We start from the raw sequence: 20,449 nt of genomic DNA, 5'->3' as shown, positions 1-20,449 counted from the left end.
CCCCTCCCCATCCCTTTTAAAGCACTGAAATCCAGGAATATTGAGAATCCATTCCTGCCCTGGTGCCAGCCAAGTCTCCGTAATGGCCACTACATCATAATTCCATGTATGTATCCAAGCTATCAGTTTGAACCTTTGTTCCTGATGCTTCTTGCTTTGAAATACACACACTTTACCCCTTCTACCTTACTACCTTTATACCCTTTCTTCTGCTGCTCTTTCCTCAAAGCCTCTCTTAATGTTAGATCTGGCTTTACTCCATGCACTTCTTTCACTGCTCTATTGCTCCGGTTCCCATCCCCCTTGCAAATTAGTTTAAATCCTCCCGAACCATGCGAGCAAACCTACCAGCAAGGATATTGCTCACCCTCGAGTTTAGGTGCAACCTATCCAATCTGTACAGGTCCCACCTTCCCCAGAATGATCCCAATGGTCCAAAAATCTAAAACTCTGCCCCCTGCACCAACTCCTCAGTCATGCATTCAACTGTCATCTCCTCCAAATTTACCATCACTATCACGTAGTACTGGCAGCAATACGGAGAACGCCACCCTTGAGGTCCTGTTCTTCAGCCTTCTGCCAAGTTCCCGAAACTCACACTTCAGGACCTCATCCGTCTTTCTGCCTATGTCGTTGGTCCCAACATGTATCACGACTTCTGGTTGCTTTCCCTCTCGTACCAGGATGTCATGCACCCGGTCAGAGTCATCCCAGACCCTGGCACCCGGGAGGCAACAAACCATGCGGGTTTCCTTCTCACGTCCACAAAATCTCCTGTCTACTATAGAGTCTCCAACGACGACCGCTCTCCTCTTCTCCGTCCCATCCTTCTGCACCATAGGGTCAGACTCAGTGCCAGAGGCCCTGCCACCGTGACTCACACCTGGCCGGTCGTACTCACCAACAGCATCCAGGACGGTAGACATTATTCAGGGGAATGGCTACAGTGGTGCTCTGCACTACCTGTCTACTCTCCTTCGCTTTCCCCTCTCGGATTGCCACCTAGTGACCTGCTTCCGGCAGTCTAGGTGTGACTTCCTCCCTGTAGTTCTCAACTATGACTGCCTCATTCTCCCTTATGAGCCGAAGGTCATCCAGTAGCTGCTCCAGATTCCTCACACGGTCTTCTAGATCGCCCAGCCGCCAGCTCTTCTGGCAGATGTAACTCTGCGGGAGAGGGGAGTTCCCCCAAGACTGCCACATTTTACAGGAGAGGCACATCACCGTCTCAGGAGGCATTGTAAAGACTAATTGGGAACAAGCTCGTCCTCCGTCTCTTCTCGTCGAAGCCTCTCGAGTCAAAGCCTCAAATCTCACTCCTTCACTGGCCCACTCACTCACTGGCCGCTTTCCGCAGGCTCCAAGTACCTCAAAACCTCATCCTTAATAAAACTCCAAGACTTTCCCAACCATTGGGGTCAGGCTAACTGGCCTCTTCTTTCCTTTCTTTTGACTTTATCTTTCTTAAAGAGTTGAGTGACAGGGTCCCAGTCCCCTGAGACCATGCAGGAACCAAGAGATTCTTGAAAGATCGTCCGGTATCTCTTCAGCAACCTTTCTCGGGAATCTGAGATGCAGTCCATCTGGACCTGGTGACTTATCCACCTGAAGATCTCTGAGTTTGCCGAGCACCTAATCCTTCTATTAGCAATGGCACTCACTCCTGCTCTCTGACACTCACTGACCTCTGGAAAGTAACTAGTATATTCTACAGTGAAGACAGATGCAATGTACCCATTGCGTTTATCTGCTATTTTTGTCCCCATTGCTACCTCACCAGCATCATTTACCAGTGGTTCAGTATCAACTCTCAACTCACTTTTATTCTTTACAGAATAAAAAACATGGTAACCAGCTTTATTGGTATGCCTGTCTATTTCAGAACTTCTTCCTCTGTGCAGACTGCGTATCCAACACCTTGTGAACTAATCCCAGAAATAGCAGCCATTACACCGCTGTAATCCCTGCCAGTATCCTCCTCCAATCTAATTTCAAGCGTCTGTAAATAAATTTATTCCATTTGTATATGGATACCTCTGAGTTATGCTTCACCCTCTAAAATTGCAGTATAAATTCAATAATATTATGATCATAGCCTCTTAAGGGGTCTTATACATAAAGATCCCTTCTTAGATCAGAATTATTGCATAACCCTCAATCTAGAGATAGCCTTTTCTCGAGCAGGCTCAAGCACAAGCTGCTCTAAGAAGCCATCTCGTAGGCATTTAACAAATTCACTCTCTTGCGGTTCAACATCAACCTAATTTTCCCATTCCCCTTCCATATTGAAGTTCCCCACTACAATTGTGTCCTTATTCTTATTATCAGAATCAGAACCAGTTTTATTATCACCGGCACGTGACGTGAAATTTATTAACATAACAGCAGCAGGTCAATGCAATGCATAATCTAGAAGAACATTAAAAATAATTAATAAGTAAATCAATTATAATATACGTATATTGAATAAATTGAAATCATGTAAAAATAGAAATGCTATTCAGTAAAAAAGTGAGTTAGTGTCCAAGGGTTCAATATGCATTTAGGAATTGGATGGCAGAGGAGGAGAATCTGTTCATGAATCACTGAGTGTGTGCCTTCAGGCTTCTGTACCTCCTCCCTGATGATAAAAGTGAGAAATTGGCATGCCCAGGGCGCTGTTGGCCTAAACAATGGACGCTGCCTTTCTGAGGCAACGCTCTTTGAAGATGTCCTGGCTAGTAACCAAGATGGGGCCGACTAAATTTACAAACCTCTGCAATTTCTTTCAGACCTGTGCAGTAGTAACCCCATTCCGGACAAAGATGTAGCCTGTAGGAATGCTCTCCATGGAACATCTATAGATGTTTTTGAGTGTTTTTATTGACATAATAAATTTCTTCAAACTCCTAATGAGGTATAGCTGCTGTCTTGTCCTCTTTACAACTACGTCGATTTATTGGGATCAGGTTAGATCCTCACAGATCTTGACATGAATGAATTGAAACTGCTCACTTGCTCCACTTAAGAGGACTGGTATGTGTTCCGTCGTCTTATTCTTCTGGAAGTCTACAATCAGCTCTTTCGTCGTGCTGACGATGAGTGCCTGTTTGTTGTGTGACACCACTCCACTAGTAAGCACATCTCACTCCTGCAGGCACTTTTGAAATCACCTGAGATTCTTTCTACAATGGTTCTATCATCAGCAAATGGTTTCCCAGCTGTGTCTAGCCACACAGACATGGGTATATAGAGCGTAGAGCAGTGGGCTAAGCACACACCGCTGCGGTGCACCAGTGTTGATCGCCAGTGAGGAGGAGATGTTATAACCAATATACACAGATTGTGCTTTTCCGTTAGGAAATCGAGGATCCAAGTGCAGAGGGAGGTGCAGAGACCCAGCTCCTGCAACTTCTCAATCAGAATTATGGGAATGATGTTATTAAACTGGGAGCAATATTTGATGAACTGCGTCCTGACATAGATGTTTGTATTGTCCAGGTGGTCCAAAGCCGTGTGAAGAGCCATTGACATTGCATCTGTCGTTGACCTATTGTGGCAATAGGCAAATTGCAATGCGTCCAGATCCTTGCTGAGACAGGAGTTCAATTTTTTTATGAGCAACCTTTCAAAACATGTCATTACTGTAGATGTTAGTGCTATCGAGCAATAATCATTAAGGCTGCTGATATTATTCTTCATATAGTCATCCATGGATTTCGTGAGACCATGGATTTGCGCCTTGGAAGTTTTCCAGGGCGGAGGCCTGGGCAGGGTTGTATGGTTGTAACGGCAGTTGCCTAAGCTGAACGCCTTCCCCTTTCCACGTCACCGATGTTGTCCAAGGGAAGGGCACGAGGACGCAAGCAGCCTGGCACCGATGTCTCGCAGAGCAATGTGTTTTTAAGTGCCTTGCTCAAGGACACAACTGAGCAAGTGATTCAGCTGAGGCTCGAACCAGTGACCTTCAGATCACTAGACCGATGCCTTATCCACTAGGCCACGTGCCAACGCATATTATTATTCTTCTTCATGATAGTCTTCATGGTGTTACGTACCCGTGACATGTGACAGTGGTGTACTTGTCACGTGACAGGTGTTGAAGCTGTACTGGACTTGAGGTAATGGTCTTGTGATGGTGGAGTGACGTCATTTTCCGGCCAGTAGAGGTCATGTGACAGGATTTTTTTACAGGGTATAAAAGGAGGACCCCTCCCTGTGAGGAGGGGCAGTTCGTGGCTGGATTTTCCATGTTGACTTCATGCCACTGCGTGATTTAATGTTACGACGCAGTTTAGTTGAAAGATTGAGTTTTATTTAATGCCGAAAGTTTAAAAGGTCATTGCCAGCAGTTTCTTTATAATACTGCCAGTTGAGAATCAGTGGAGAGTGAAGATCGGAGTTCGGGATTTAAAAGATCGAGGAAAGTCGATTTCGACGGTGAAACAGGTTCGACCTTGTTTGATCCTCATTCGGAAGGAATTCGTTGACTGTGCTCGTGGTAATCCCTGCGAATAGCAGAAAGGATTGAGTACAGTGTTGTAAAGGAAAGGTCAGTGCCTTTAAGCCGTTTCATTTTTTCACCTTCGTAAATTCTTCGTGGGAAAAGTAGTTCGACTGGGAACTGCAACAACACGACGTGAAAGAGAATTTAAATCGTCTCAAAAAGTCTCTCCCTTAAATGGACTGTAAGCATTTTGAACTTTTGTAATACTACTTTGAAGAACTGTTTTTGCAACATCGCTTTAAGAACTGTTTAAGCTTCATTGCTTAAAGAATTGTTTAAGCTGCCGCAAGGCAGCTGATTTACGGTTACGTTAGTGATTTGTTTACTTTTGGGGGTTTGTTTTTCTGTGTTAAATTTTTTTATGTGTTTTATTTGTTATAAAAACCATTGCCTCACATATGTTTATTCTTGCTGAATCCGTAACAATGGGCACTGGTATAACTGTTACCTTTTTGAAACAAGTGGGAACTTCTGTCTGTAACAGTGAGAGTTTGAAAATGTCCTTGAATACTCCCGTGAATTGGTTGGTACAGGTTTTCAGAGCCTTACCATGTACTCCATCGGGAGCCTTCTTCTTGCGAGGGTGCACTCTCTTTAAAGACTCTCTTTCAAACAGACAACATCCAGGTAAGCTTCTTCTTCTGCTCCTTCTCCAAAGCCTCAAGATCCTTCCTATACTGGATCAACTAGAACTATATACAGTACTGTAGATGAGGCCTAACCGGAATCTTTTAAAACCGCAACATCACCTCTTGAACTTTGAACTCAATAACTCAGCTAACAAGTGCAAGTATTTGATCAGCATCTTAACCGCAGATTGACCTACGTCGTCACTTTCTAGGAGCTGTAAACCTGGACCTCAAACATCTCTGCTCAGCAACACCGTTAATGGTCTTCCCCTTAACCCTTTACTACTTGCTTTTGGCTGGCCAAGGTGCAACACTTCACATTTATCTGTGTTCAGCTCCATCTGCCATTTCACTGTCCTTAACTGTGAATGATCTACATTGTGCTGTATTCTTTGCCAGTCTTCTTCACCATCCACAACTGCACCACTCATGGTATCATTCAAAAACTTATTGAACCACCCATCTACATTCTCATCCCGGTCATTCTAATATTTCACAAACAGCAGAGGCCCCAGCACAGATCCCTGCAGAACGGCACGAATTACAAACCTCCAGCTCGAATAAATCTCTTCAAACACTTTCTTTAATCAAGAGGGACATTATTAAATGCTTTAGTCAAATCCATGTAGACGACATCATTAGCTCTACCTTCATCTATGACTTTCGTGACTTTGCCAGAAAACTCAATCATGTTGTGATGAGGGGACCTGCCCCACTGGAAGCCACGATGGCTTACTGTAATTAGCCTTTGGCTTCCAAATGGAATTAGGTGCAGACAAAAGTTTCAGAAGTGTTTGTAGACCCGGTCTGACTGCCGAGTAGAAAGTGACCATACTGGTTTACTTACAGACCAAAGGCGAGCGGCATGGTGCATTCGCTGGCCGTAAGATACATGGGACATGTATTAGTACTTCGTATTTACTACATGTACTTAGTGTACATGGGAGACAGGAGGAAAGAGGCGCTATGAGACAGGGGAGTTACCGTGGATAGGGCCAGGGCCATATCCATGACAGATATGTCCTGCAGAGACTGAGTCCAAGTTTGGTCTGGGATGAAGAGCAGCGCGAGCCAGTGTCTGATACCGGGAGCAGCTCTCAGCGATCCCAGGACCAGTGGAATTGTCAAATAGCGGCTGGGTGTGAATATTTTACTGGAAACGTGATAAAACTTACAAATTGCGGTACTGCCATTGCGTTCTGTCCTGGGTCTGGGGAGGATCTCTGAGTGGAACTGGGATTATGCCTTGTTTCTCACTGCACTGGTTTCCTCTCAGTGACCAAAGGCAAGCTGGATCGTGTGTTTATTGGCCACAAATTACAGTCTGACAAGTACATTGGTGACAGAAGGAAGGAAGCCTCTTTCCTAACTCTATACACTCAATATGTAGGATCTCATCACAGAGATCGGGTTCAGAGCCCAAGTCTTGGCTGGTTCAAATAGAATGTGACCGCACCGGTTTCCATCCCGAGACCAAAGGCGAGCTGAATGGTGCGTTCACTGGCTGTAAGATACTGTCATTTCTGTACATGAGTAACCGAAGAAAAGAGACGATGTGACACAGGGGAGTTGCCGTTGTCAGGGTCAGAGTCATATCCACGAAAGTCATGTCCTTCCCAAAGAGAGCCCGAGTGCATGGCCATGCCCTGAATTAAATTGCAAAGACACAGAAATCATTAAGAAGTCACCCTGAATGCACGTACCACGGGGCTTAATGACAACATTTATCTTATGGTTATGAGACTAGCACTATATGGTGAATTATTGGTCCCACAAGTTACCACATAATGATCTTGCAACTTATGATTTACCTTTCGCTTCAGCTGTTATATTTTGCTACATTTTGTTAGAGTTCCATCTTGTACTACAACAACACACTGCATTATTTTTGGACCCAGTATGCCAGTATGCTAATACACTAACATGGGGGGAGTCCTGTTTGGATCCGTTATTCTGTAACATTCAGGGGAAGTTGGTGAGCCTTCGGAACAACTGAACAAAACATTGTCTCGAAGTACTTTGTGGGAGTAGATCAGTAAAATAAAACAAAGCCCTTAGATTGAATTTCACAAAGACAAAGTTTGTGTAGATATGGCAAAGACCTCAGGAGGAAAAATGGAAGAAACTGCTTGTGATTGAGTCAGTTGAGGGGCAATGGCATCGATTTAAATAGATAATACATGTCGTGAAGGAAATATTCATACCCAAGGTCAGCAAGATGCAAAATAGAACATTAGATCAACTACATGAATGAGCAAAGATTTATAAAAATATTGAAGAAAAGACAGCTAAGTAAGGAACACAGAAAAATATAGTAATACATTTTAACCATAGGGCATATGAAAATATGAGAGCTATAGTCAAGTATGAACTTCTTACTGCCAAAGACAGGTTGAGACGGATATTGCTGATAATATTAAGATTGACCAAGCGGTTTTGTCAATACTTCAGTCATAAAAGAAATGTTAATTGGAAAGTTAAGTGTATTAGGAATAACGGTTATGCAGAGGATACATAAATAAAATAAAATAAAAATTAAATAAAAGTTACATAAAATTATGAAGAGGAGGACATAGCGGATGATTAACTCTTAATTCGCTAAAGTGTTCACCTAAAAAGATGTTAAAAATAAAGTTGCTTAAGCTGATTCAGTGATCTTACTAAATGAGGTCCTGTTTCAGATGGAAAGGGTGCAAGTTAATAAATCTCAGTGTCGGACAACATATATCCAAGGGTACTTAGCGAAGCCTACAATTAGAAATACAAACACAAAACAAATACTTTTCAAAACTCTGTGAAGACTGATGAAGTCTGTAATGACTTGAAATGGACAAATATTTTCTTGGTATATAAGAGGGGTGACAGCACTGACACTTTAAGATACTTACCTGTAAGCTGAACGTGTATTGTGGGTAAGATAAGAGGAATATGAATAAACGCCGAGTTGGAAAAACAGCTGATAAGAACAGGGATGCAGAAAGTGGGAATACAGGGATCCTTGTCTGGATTACTGCCAGTGACTAGTGGTGTTGGGACCATTACTTATTGCTGTATATAAGTGATTTAGATGATGAAATAGTTGGATTTGTTGCCAGGTTTGCTGATGATATGAAGACTGGTGGAGGTGGAGGTAGTGTTGAGAAAATAGGTAGGATGCGGAAGCACTTAGACAGATTAGGAGAAAGGGCAAATAATTGGCAAATGAAATATAATATTGGAATATGCACTGTCATGCGTTCCAGTAGTGGTGATAAATGTGCAGACTATCTTCTAAAAGGGGAAAAATACAAAAATCTGAGAGGCAAAGTGACTTTGGTGTCATTATACGCAACACCTTAAAAGTTAACTTGGAGGTTGAGTTGGAGGTGAGGAAAAGAAATGTAATGTGAGCATGCATTTCTGATGTCTAGAATACCAGAGCAGGGATGTGATACTGAGGCCTCACCTTGAGTATTGTGTACAGTTTTGTGCTCCTCATCTCAGAGGCGATGTGCCGGCATTGGAGAGAGTCCAGAGGAGGTTCACAAGGATGATTCCAGACAATGAAAGGGTTAGCATACGAAGAACATTTGATGACTCTGTGTCTGTACTCACTGGAATTTAGAAGGATGAGCGACGTTCTCATTGAAACCTTTTGAATGTTGAAAGGCTGAGACAGAGTAGAAGTGTAAAGGATGTTTCCCACGATAGGAGAGCCTAAGACAAGAGGGGATAGATTCAGGATAGCGGGATGTCAATGCAAAACAGAGATGTGGAGAAAATTTCTCAGTTAGAGGGTGGTGAATTTGTGGAATTTTTGCCACTTGCAGCTGTGGAAGCCAGGTCGTTGGGTGTATTTAAGGCAGAGATTGATAGTTTTCTGATTGGACATGGCATCAAACTGATGGGGAAAAGGCCTGGAAATGGGTTTGAGCAGGGGAAAGAAAGGATCAGTCATAATTGAATGTTGGAGCAGACTCGATGGGCCGAACGGCCTAGTTCTGCTCCGATGTCTTATATTTTTATGGCGTTCTGTTAGCAGACAGGCAGCATGGGTTCAGAAAGGGTAAATCATGTTTCACTAATATGTTGCAGGTCTATGAAGTGGGCGGGGGGGGGAAACAAAATTTATGATCACAATAAAGCGGTGATACCATTTACTTGGGCTTCAGAAGGATTTTGAAAAGGTACCCCAGAAGAGGTTAATATTCAAATTACAGGAGGTAGGGATTCAGGCTACGGGATGTGAATGAGTGCAGAACTGGCTGAGAAGCAGAAAGGGAAGAGTTATGGTGAGAGGATCATTTTCACAGCTGGAAAATGTTAAAAGTGGCTTCCACAAGAATCCGTTTGGGGGCTGCTGCTGTTTTTATTTACATTGATGATTTGGATAAGCACAGAGTAATAAACTAGCTCAGTATGCAGATGACACAAAATTAGAGAGATCGGCTGATACCATTCAGGCAGGGGAATCAATACAGGTAGACCTAAACAAAACCCTGACGTGGGCAGATAAATGACAGGTGAAATTTAATGCAAATAAATGTAAAATATTACATTTAGGAAGTAGAAGTATTAGATATAAATATACAATAGGGGTCTTGAGTAAGCAAGTGCATTGTAGGAGAAGGATTTGAGTCTCCTGGAAGACATCACTATCAACATCTGGACAACATACTGAAGCAATGAGGAAGGCAGATATAAGGTTGGGCTATGTAATACGATCAGAGGAGTCCAGAGCTAGAGACGTCTCCTTAACCTATTTCATGCACTTGTGAGGCTACGCCTTGAGAACTGTGTACAATTCTGATCACCATATTTTGTAAGGAATGTGAAGTCATTGGAAAGAGATCAGAGATGGGTGACTCCTCTCATTACAGGACTGCAGGGTGTCAGCTGTGCAGTAAGATTGAGAGAATTAAATCTATCTGGCCTAAGTTGACATACAATGAGAGGAGATATGATAGAGATATTCAGAATCATTAAGGGCAGAGTAAGTATGATGCCAACTGCTACTTCAAAATTAATCTATCAACAAGGAAACGTGGAGACTGGTGAAAGTGAGATTTCAGACTGACATCAGAAAGCAATTCTTTATAAAGTGATTTGACAGATGCACAGTGAACGCAACACTCTCACACTGAAGCATAGACTGACAGGTAGAGAATGTACCCCACAATCTCACACTGTATCATGGACTGACAAGTACATAATGAAACCCGCCCTCTCACACGGTATTGGAGACTGACAGGTACAGAATGAACCCTACCATCTCAGAATCATATCAGAATCAGGGTTATATTCACCGGCAGGTGACGTGAAATTTGTTAACCTAGCAGCAGCAGCATTTCAATGCAATGCATGATCGAGAGGAAGGAAACATAATAATGAAGAATATAAAAATAATAATGTTACTAAATAACAAAGTAAATCAGTTGCAGTGTAAGTATATTGAATGATGTAAACAAATCAGAAATACCATATATTAAAAAATAGTGAGGTATAGTCCAAAGATTTAATGTCAGTTTAGGAATCGAATGGCAGAGGGGAATACGCTGTCCTTCAATCACCGAATGTGTGACTTCAGCCCTCTGTACCTCCTACCTGATGGGAACAGAGAGTAAAGGGCATGCCCTAGGTTTTGGAGGTCCTTAATAATGGACTTTGCCTTTCTGAGACACCGCTCTCTAAAGATGTCCTGGGTACTTTGTAGGCTAGTACCCAAGATTGAGCTGATATGACTTACAACCTTAGCACTTCTTTCGGTCCTGTGCAGTATCACACTGTATCATAGACTGTACCTGTATCAGGTACAGAGTGAACACCACACTCTCACACTGTACCAGAGACGAGGAGATACAGGAGGAACACCACAGTCCTGCAATCTATGTCTCCGTTTCTGGCAGTCTGTCTGCTTGCTTGACCCATTTATTTGTCAGTTTGCCTATCGGAATGTGTGTGTGTGTGTGTGTGTGTGTGTGTGTGTGTGTGTGTGTGTGTGTGCGTGCGTGCGTGCGTGCGTGCGTGCGTGCGTGCGTGCGTGTGTGTGTGTGTGTGTGTGTGTGTGGGTCTGTCTGTCTTACTTCTAACAATATTTCTCACGCTTGCCTTTCACTCGTTCATTTCCAGCTGCTATGCACATATTCCTCTGCCAATTTGTAGTATTTTTTGTATTATTTAACAGTCTGCCTATTCTTTTGCAGATTGAAATATTTGTTCTCGATTTCTATTGACCTTTGGCAGATTTGAGATCCCCATTAAAGACTGTTACATCAGCAACATGACACACAAAATGCTGGAGGAACTGGGCAGAGTTTCTTATGTTACCCTGGATTGCCAACATCTTCAGATTTTCTCGTGTTTGTGCATTAGCAACGTGCTTATTTTACCGTTCCCATCCTGATCTCTTTCTCTTTGTATCTTTGTTCGAATCTGTGCTTGTGCATTTCGAATTATATAGACTTCATTAGTTACATCCTTCATATACATGAGAAGTAAAATTATTTACGTTATGTCTCTGACCAAATGTGTAATACGCAATTTATAGTGACTTATAATAAATAGTATGTTCAACTGGATAGTCACCGTAACATAGAAATACATTTGTATAATTGTTTCTGAGAGTGAGTGTGTGTGTGTGTGTGTGTGTGTGTGTGTGTGTGTGTGTGTGTGTGTGTGTGTGTGTGTGTGTGTGTGTGTGTGTGTGTGTGAGAGAGAGAGAGAGAGAGAGAGAGAGAGAGAGAGAGAGAGAGAGAGAGAGAGAGAGCAGGAACTGAAGGACAGTTCAAAATGGGAAACTGCAGGGAGAGAGGTAGGAATCGGTCAATGTCGCTGGTCTCCGTTCAGAGATAAATAATTAGCCAACAAAAAGATGAAATCGCTAAGTGTATCTGCTTCGTGACAGAGCTCAATCTTTGAAAGTATATCACTCGGCCTATTTTCACCAGGGTCGCTGCTGAGGTAATGTCGTAGATATTTGATGTATTTGTATCCAATCGCCCCAATATTTACAAAGGAGACAATGGTATTGAATTAAAGTGTTTGTTTAAGTTATTGTTACTAAGGAAGTTAATGAGGTGTATAACCGTATCTCTGGAGACAGATCCTCTGTATAAATCAGGGCCGCTTGGAATGCATCAGCTGTCTGCCGGAGCTGTGTATTCAGGAGCAACAGAAATCACAGATTATCACTGAAATGGTGTATCCAGTCATCTGGCGGATAGAAGACGTTTACTATCCTTTTATTTCAGCCTTTGGAATTCCCGGTAAGCCGCAGTGTCAGCTGCCGTGGGTGGATGTTGAAGTTTAATCCCAATGATGTGATTGATGCTGCCGCTGGTTTAAACTGTGCCTGTATACCGCATTTCAGGAATGGAGTGGAAACACCGGGACTATAGATGCTGGGATTTCTATCTAAAAGCAAACCGCTGCAGGAATTCAGCGAAACGGCTAGTTTCCGTGGGACTGAGCAGGTCAGGCAGCGTTCCTCCAGCGGTTTGTGATTAACAATGAGATGTTCGGCTCTCTGCTTCTGGTCCTGTAGTAGCTGCACTGCTTTTGCAAATATTTTGTTTACACAGCCCGCGGAGCTTCTGCCAATTTACCGTCTGCATTTGAATGTGAGTGATCGTCCGCTTAGGAGCAACAATCAAACCATCGACTGTAGTAACACTTTAGCAAATGTAAGGAGATCCGTGTTGTAACACGAAACTGTTGTGGATTTTTAGTAAATGTCTGCGATATGACTGAATATAAAGGAGATGATGGATAACATAATGAAGTCGACGCTGAGTCAATTAACACAACTGACGTGGTGTTTCACAGTTATCAATACAGTGAAATGTGATCTATTATATCTACACCTGACACCGTTACAGACATCTGACTACAGCACCGAGTTTGAATTCCTCTCCCCCGCTTCCATGTGATGGATTCAGTGGGAGGCGTCCTGTCTGTCTGTGAGGTTGTGTCAGACTGCGCTGTATCTGTTGGAATGAGTCAATGTTCTGTTGTAAAGTCAGTGAGGTGGCAAATGCCGGAATAGGAAACAATCTCGGGGAATGCTGGAAACACTGAGCCCCAAACAGCTTGTATGGAAAGAGACTTGTGTCCGGGGTCTCTCTGAGAACAGTTCTGGGGAGGGATACTTTAACTGTTTTCCACATTCTCTGTTTTGTCTGGATATGTGTTTCCAGCATTTCCTGTTTTTGCTCCGTCCTTCGGCTGTCTGTCGCTGACAGGGATCGCCATGGAAGCTGCTGATTGTCTAATGGAAGAATCCCGCCATCAGCGTCCAGATTTCTTCATTTCATCCAGAATTGTTCCATCCAGTATTGACTCTGAGGAGGTAGTTACCCAGTTTTTGCTTTCCGCTGCCACTTCACATTTCGGTCATCAGTAAGGAATCCGTATTCAGATCATATTGACTTTATTTCACTGTGTAAGCTCCTTCACTGTCTGCGCCAGCTCTGCGCCCTCTCTCGACCCCCACCCACCGCTAAATGTAACTATAATTCGGAAATATTACTGGGTCCCCTCAAACTGCTGCATTGGATTCTGCTCAGTATTTTCTCAACTTGCTGATCACTGCCTCTCTTCCAGCGAACTTGGTGGCGATTGTGATCCTGTCCCGGGGAAAGTGCGGTCTCTCCAAATGCATCACTCGCTACCTGGTGGGAATGGCAGCGGCCGATCTCCTGGTCGTTATCTCGGATCCGCTGCTGAGGTGGACTGCTGCCATTTATTTTCCCCGATCATTCCTGCGAATTACTCCTGTGTGCAGTCTCTGTGAATGGTTGATGTTTGCGAGCACTACGGCCTCAGTCTGGCTGACTGTCGCTTTCACCGTCGATCGATTTGTGGCTATTTGCTGTGAGAAGCTGAAAACAAAATATTGCACCGAGAGAACGGCGGCTGCGGTTATCGGGACAGTGAGTGTGTTGTCTTGTTTGGTGAGTGTCCCCTACGGTTTTATATACGAGCCCATTGTAATAATTAATGGTGTTCCTTGGCGTTGTGTTGCTAGACCAAGCTTCACAAACTCACCCTCATGGGCGGCATTTGAGATGTTTCACCTCATTTTGGCCCCTTTTGTCCCTTTCTTTCTGATGTTACTGCTCAATATTCTGACTGTCAGGAGGATTCTAGCGGCCAGTCGATCCCGCAGGAGGCTCCGGGGACAAAAGAGTGGAGAGAATGACAAGGACCGGGAGATGGAGAACCGACGCAAATCCATCGTTTTGCTCTTCAGCATAACCGGTAGCTTCATATTGTTGTGGGGAACACGGGTGGTGTTTTCCATCTATAGACGGATTTCAAACACGTTTTTTTATCCTCTCACGGATCCACGCGACACCATAAGACGCACATCGGACATGCTGCAGATTCTCAGTTCCTGCACCAACACGTGTATTTACGTCCTGACTCAGAGCAAATTCCGAGAGGAACTGAAGAATGCGGTGAAATACCCGCTGAATCGGATTTTGAAACTCATGAAGCATTAGAAATAAATGTAGTAACGTATTAGAATTCAGCAGCCTTCATGCTCCCTATTCTACCCCCCTCCACTTGTGATTCTATAGAAACAATGTGATGAACAGAGTTACAGAACAAACAGGAGAGAATCTGCATTCGCTCGAAATACAAAACGAGACACAGAGAGTCAGATCCTGGTGAAGGGTCTCGCCACGAAACCTCGACTGTTTACTCTTCTCCTCACACAAAATGCTAGAGGAAATCAGCAGGCCAGGCAGCATCTATGGAAAAGAATAAACTGTCGACGTTTGGGGCCAAGACCCTTCTTCAGAGTCCTGTCAATTATTTACTCATTTCCCGTTTTGTGCGCTGCCTTAGAATTACAAAACAGCTCTTTACAGCTGATCCCGACGGCATCACTGGCCTCAACATCCCAGAGAAATCCCTTTTGCGCCTCACGTCCCGCCCTGTTATATCGAAGCTTGAGGTGAACCTGTTTCCCTTGCTCCCCGGTTCTGACAAAACCTTCTGATCTTGGAGTATATTTTCATCTCTATCAACCACTGCTACTCCCGTCAAAACCCGTCCTTTCCTTCACCACCTTTTATTCTTGTCCTTCTCTACCTGTAGGTTTTCCTTCTCACTGCCATCTTGAAATATCTTCCTGTAAAAGAATTTTACAAATGAACTGTTACGTTCATTTGTCTCTGTGAGGGATAGTGAGACAGGGAGAATGAGCGCGAGGAAGAGAGCGAATGAGATATCGCGAGGAAAGGGCGCGCGGGAGAGCACGTGAGGGAGAGGGCGCGAGGAAGAGAGCGAATGAGATATCGCGAGAAAAGGGCGCGCGGGAGGGCACGTGAGGGAGAGGGCACGAGGGAGCTTGTGCCATGGAGATGAGGCTAGACAGAGCGTGATGTAAAGGGCGTGACGGAGAAGGTGCGGGCGATGGTGAGCGCGAGGGAGAGCGACAGAAGGAGACATCGCGAGGGGAGAACGCACGAAAGAGTTGGCGTGAGGGAGAGGGAGCGAAGGAGAGCACGTGAGGGATAGGACACGTGGAACATGTCGCGAGAGTGAGCGCGAGGGCGTGTGGGAGGGGCAGAGAAAATAGAATGAGAGAGAGATAGCGAAGCGTCTGAGACATCGTGAGGGAGACAAAGAAAGACAGTGAGAGGGAGGGAAATAGATCGATAATGTAGCCTCCGTGCCCCCAGTGCCGTCGCTCCGTTAATAGTGCGATACTTGGGTGCAAATTCGGTGTAATATCCCCCCCCCCCCACAAATACCAGAAAATACACCAAAAGAGAGTAAATAATTGCAATTTTATAGCTATTTCTTAGTGGTGGGTTAGTAGAAATAGATAACCTAAATGCTCCAAATAAATAAGTTTATCAGTTTGTGCACGTAATATTTTAATACGTTGGAGCTCACGCCTCCGGTTCCATCCACAAGGACCTTCCGAGACTTCGGCCACCGTCCGAACCGCCGACTTCCAGTATCCGCCGCCCTGGAACCGCTGTCCGCTCCTCACACGTCTGTCCTCCTCGCTGGCCTCCCGAAAAAGACCGCGAACTCCCGCTCAGCTCACACATACAAGACAGCATAACAATCCTCCATTGGTCAGTTTGCCCCTTATCGGTAGTCATAACCCAAACATACCAAACACAGAAACCCATTACAGCATGAAATAACGTTACAGAGAAGCCATTTCATTATAACAATACAGAGAAGCCATTTTGTTAGCCTGAACAGTTAACACCACTGTTACTGTTACCGAGAGTCCTACAATCTCCCCCTACCAAATTTAGACATGCCCTCATGACGCTCAGATAATTTGCCAACACCTCCTGCAAAGCGCAAAGCCCAACCCAAGTGCAGAAAGCAGTGACATAACTCCCCAAAACAGAGATCAAACCCCGTTCCCCTGGTGCTACATAAGCCAACCTAGCTGGGGGGTTTACTTCTCTGGGACCTTCGCATCCCCTCTTCTAACTCCTCCACCACCGACACTACAGAAGACTCATGGAAACCACGAGGCGAACTCTCCCGCGAGCGGTCAACCAAACCCCTCTGCACCTCGGAACCCTCTCTCTCTTACTCCGAGCCAAACTCCCCGCCTACGCCCTGTGGTGGTACTCTGTACAGCCCATCACCAGCTCCCCTTACCCCATCCAAACCAATGGGGGAAGGACCAGGAGTCTCATCCTCCACCACGGGGGCATCAGAGAACGGCAGCATGTACTAACCATCCGAGCAGTATCCCTCACAGGGGCATGTCTGGGGCCGGCCCGACTCCCCCAGTGTGGGCTCTTCCTCGACCTTGCGTCCTGGTACTAGCTGCATCCGGCATCTCGGGCCCCCGCTCTATTTGTACGTTTCGCCCTACAAGAGAGGGGTTTCTCGTTCGGGATTGAATTTGTCACATACAGGGTAATTCGTTCCGGTTTAAACGAGGGGAGATGGATTCGGATAGGACTTAACTCTGGTGTGAGATCGAGGGAGTATCGGTTACTCATGCCTGCGTATTAAGTGGGGTGGACATGCGTATCTCGGACGGAGTGTTAATTTGATGCTTGAGTACGGTCAGAGCTATCGGTAGGGTCGAAATCGTAGGCAGAAAGATTGGCAAAATGGGGGATTTAGGCTATGTGTTAGCGCGAATCGGTGCTGACGTCTCGGCGGTGGGACTGCCACCGTCTATCGGTGATCTCAGTGACGTGGGTCCATGGGGCGTGAACATTGTCACACAGAAAAGGTTTGACAGGTCTGATGGGACACCAGAGAAGTTGCCAGCAGCTGGGGGCGGAGATTTTCGAGACCGGGTCCTATCGTTTTTGAAGGATGAAGGAAGGGAGTGGTCGGATTTGGAAAATCTCATTGGTCCCCCTCTGCCACGGAAGGGGGAGGGTTCGGAGTTGGCGTCAGCCATTAACTCCTTGATGAACAAGTCGGCGGGTCGTCGTTAGAATTTAAGAATTTTCTCAGGGCGCATCCCTACCCGGAAGGGGAAGAAGATTGTGAGTCCTGGGTAGAGCATGTCTCCCGGCTGCTGGGTGAGTGGCAGTGCTCTGAGGAAGCGAAGGGGCAGAGATTGTTTAACAATTTGTGAGGGGTGGCAGCTGAGGTAGGTAAAGGTGGGAAGGGCAGCAACCCTTTGACTACCTGGAGGGATTATCTAGAAGCATTGGAGGAGGCTTTTGGTCTGACGGGGGGCACGGTGGAGCTTTTAGAGGAGCTTCGGGGCCTACGTCAAGAGAAAGGAGAAAAGCTTTCTGAGTATCTTTTCCGGGTAGAGCGAAGGATAAATTGTCTGAGGCGACGGCGGGTCATTCCGGAGACGGGGGTGAATCAGATCAGGATAGACCAGGTAGCAAGGGGCGCCGAGGCATGAAGTGATTGCTACGAGTCTCCGGCAGTCCAGTAGATCGCGGCCCCAACCCATCCTTTGTTCAGTTGCTCAGAGAGGTGAGGGAGGAGGAAGACGCATTGGAATCGAAAGAGGGCTCCGGCAGTACGGCGCTCTCCTCCGTGGTAGCCCCTTGTAGTGAAGTGACTGGGGCCAGCTCCAATCGGGAGATAGTGAGCAGGTTCCTCCGCATGAGGGGACTGGCAGAGAGGGCCCCTCCCTGAAGGGACGGACTGCACAGAAGCCCGGGGGAGGCCGGGGTCCCGCGAGACGGGGTGTGTGTTATAACTGTGGGGAAGAGGGGCACTTCAGCCGGGGATGTGACCTGCTGGGAGCCCCTCGAGGGGAGACTCCACGGGTGTCCAAGCAGTAAGGCGGGGGGGGGGGGGGGTCGGGAAGCTTAGAAGAGACCCAGTGAGGGAACGGCCTGGAGTCTCTGGGAAAACACAAAGTGCCACGGGACCCCGGACAGGAGAGGACCCTGTCAGCGAAGGATTGGTGGGACCCGGATCCAGCGTGTCAATCCAGATAGAGGGAATAGATACAAAAGCCATACTTGACACGGGGTCACAGGTCACGCTGTTGTACCGGTCATTCTACGATCAGCATTTGTCGCATTTACCCTTGACGCCCTTCAGTGCCCTGGAAATCTGGGGTAACAGTGCTGGTGATTATCCATACGATGGGTATTTGTCCGTGAGGCTGGAGTTTCTAGAGGCCGAGGAGGGAGTGTCTGAGCGCTGGTTTGCCCGGACCCAGTTGCGACGAGATGTGTATTAATTCTGGTGGGGACCAACACCCCTCTTGTACGGAGACTCTAGGAGAAGGTGGGTGAGGACTTTTTGGAGACTCTGACAGTGCACCTAGTGTTTCAAGCTGCCTTTAAGGAGGTGTGTGTGGTGGCATGAAGCGGGACACGGCATTGTAAGGAGGAACTGTGCCCAGTTGAAGCCCAGGGTGGTACGACCCGGTGATGTAGAGAGAGTGATGGGGATCAACTGTTCAGACTCTGGGAAGGAGTTCACTTCGTCATCTCAACTGAAGGTACATCGGCGAGTTCACACTGGGGAAAAACCGTTCAGGTGCTCAGAATGTGGGAAGGGATTCACTCGGTCACCTGACCTGAAAGTACATCAGTGAGTTCACACTGGGGTGAGTCCGTTCACCTGCTCTGATTGTGGGAAAGTATTCACGCACTCATCCAAACTACAGAGACACTTGCTGGTTCACACTGGGGAGAGGCCATTCACCTGCTCTGAATGTGGGAAGGGATTCACTCAGTCATCCAAACTACAGACACACTGGCTGGTTCACACCGGGGAGAAACCTTTTGCCTGCTCCGTATGTGAGAAAGGATTCGCACGTTCATCTCAACTGAAGGAACATCAGTGAATTCACACTGGGGAGAAACCGTTTACTTGCTCAGACTGTGGAAAGGAGTTCGCTCGTGCAGCTCAGCTGAGCGTACATCAACGATTTCACACTGGGGAGAAACCGTTCAGCTGCTCTGAATGTGGGAAGGGATTCACTCTGTCATCTGACATGAAAATACATCGGCGACTTCATACTGGGGAGAGGCCGTTCACCTGCTCTGTGTGTGGGAAGGGATTCACTCACTCATCCACCCTGCAGAGACACCAGCTGGTTCACACTGGGGAGAGGCCGTTCACCTGCTCTGAATGTGGGAAGGGATTCACTCAGTCATTCAACCTTTTGTCACATCAGCGAATCCACACTGGGGAGAGGCCGTTCACCTGCCCTGAATGTGGGAAGGGATTCATTCGGTCATCCAAGCTGCGGAGACACCAGTTAGTTCATACTGGGGAGAAACCATTCACTTTCTCAGATTGTGGGAAGGGATTCACTTAGTCATCTGACTTGAAGCTGCATCAGCGAGTTCACACTGGGGACAGACCGTCAGACTATAAGATATAAGACCAGAATAAGGCTGTTGACCCCATCGAGTCTGTTCTGTCATTTTATCGTGGCTGATCCAAATTTCCTCTCTGCACCAATCACCTGTCTTGTCCCCGTATCCCTTCATGCCCGGATCAATCAAGATTCTATCCACCTCTGCCCTAAATGTACATAAAGAATTGGCCTCCACAGCTGCCTGTGGCACGGAATTCCGCAGATTCACCACTCTCTGTCTGTTCTCTGTCATCTCCGTTCTGAAAGGACTCCCCTCTATTCTGATGCTCTGTTCCCTGGTCGTAGACTCTTCCACCACAGGAAGCATCCTTTCCACATCCACTCTATCAAGCCCTTCCACAGTTTGATAAGTTTCAATGAGATCAGCCCTAATTCCTCTGCTGATACAGGCTCAGGCCCATTAAACACTCTTCATATGACAATCCATTCAATCCTGGAATCTGTTTTTGTGAACATAGTTTGAACCTTCTCCAGCTTCAGCACATCCTTTCTAAGATAAGCGGCCCAAACCTGTACTCCAAGTGAGGCCTCACCAGTGAT

At 45.9% G+C, this 20,449-nt stretch overlaps 1 pseudogene; it reads left to right on the top strand.

The window, feature by feature from the left end:
• LOC140723691 (uncharacterized) overlaps nucleotides 1–19,846 on the top strand; it is an 805,012-nt pseudogene extending 785,166 nt beyond the window's left edge.
• The last annotated feature ends 603 nt before the right edge of the window (nucleotides 19,847–20,449 follow it).

The sequence above is a fragment of the Hemitrygon akajei genome, unplaced genomic scaffold (genome assembly GCF_048418815.1).
Source record: "Hemitrygon akajei unplaced genomic scaffold, sHemAka1.3 Scf000126, whole genome shotgun sequence".
Taxonomy (NCBI): Eukaryota; Metazoa; Chordata; class Chondrichthyes; order Myliobatiformes; family Dasyatidae; genus Hemitrygon; species Hemitrygon akajei.
Note: the sequence above shows the minus strand (reverse complement) of the source record. Positions and strands in the feature narration are given on the sequence as shown.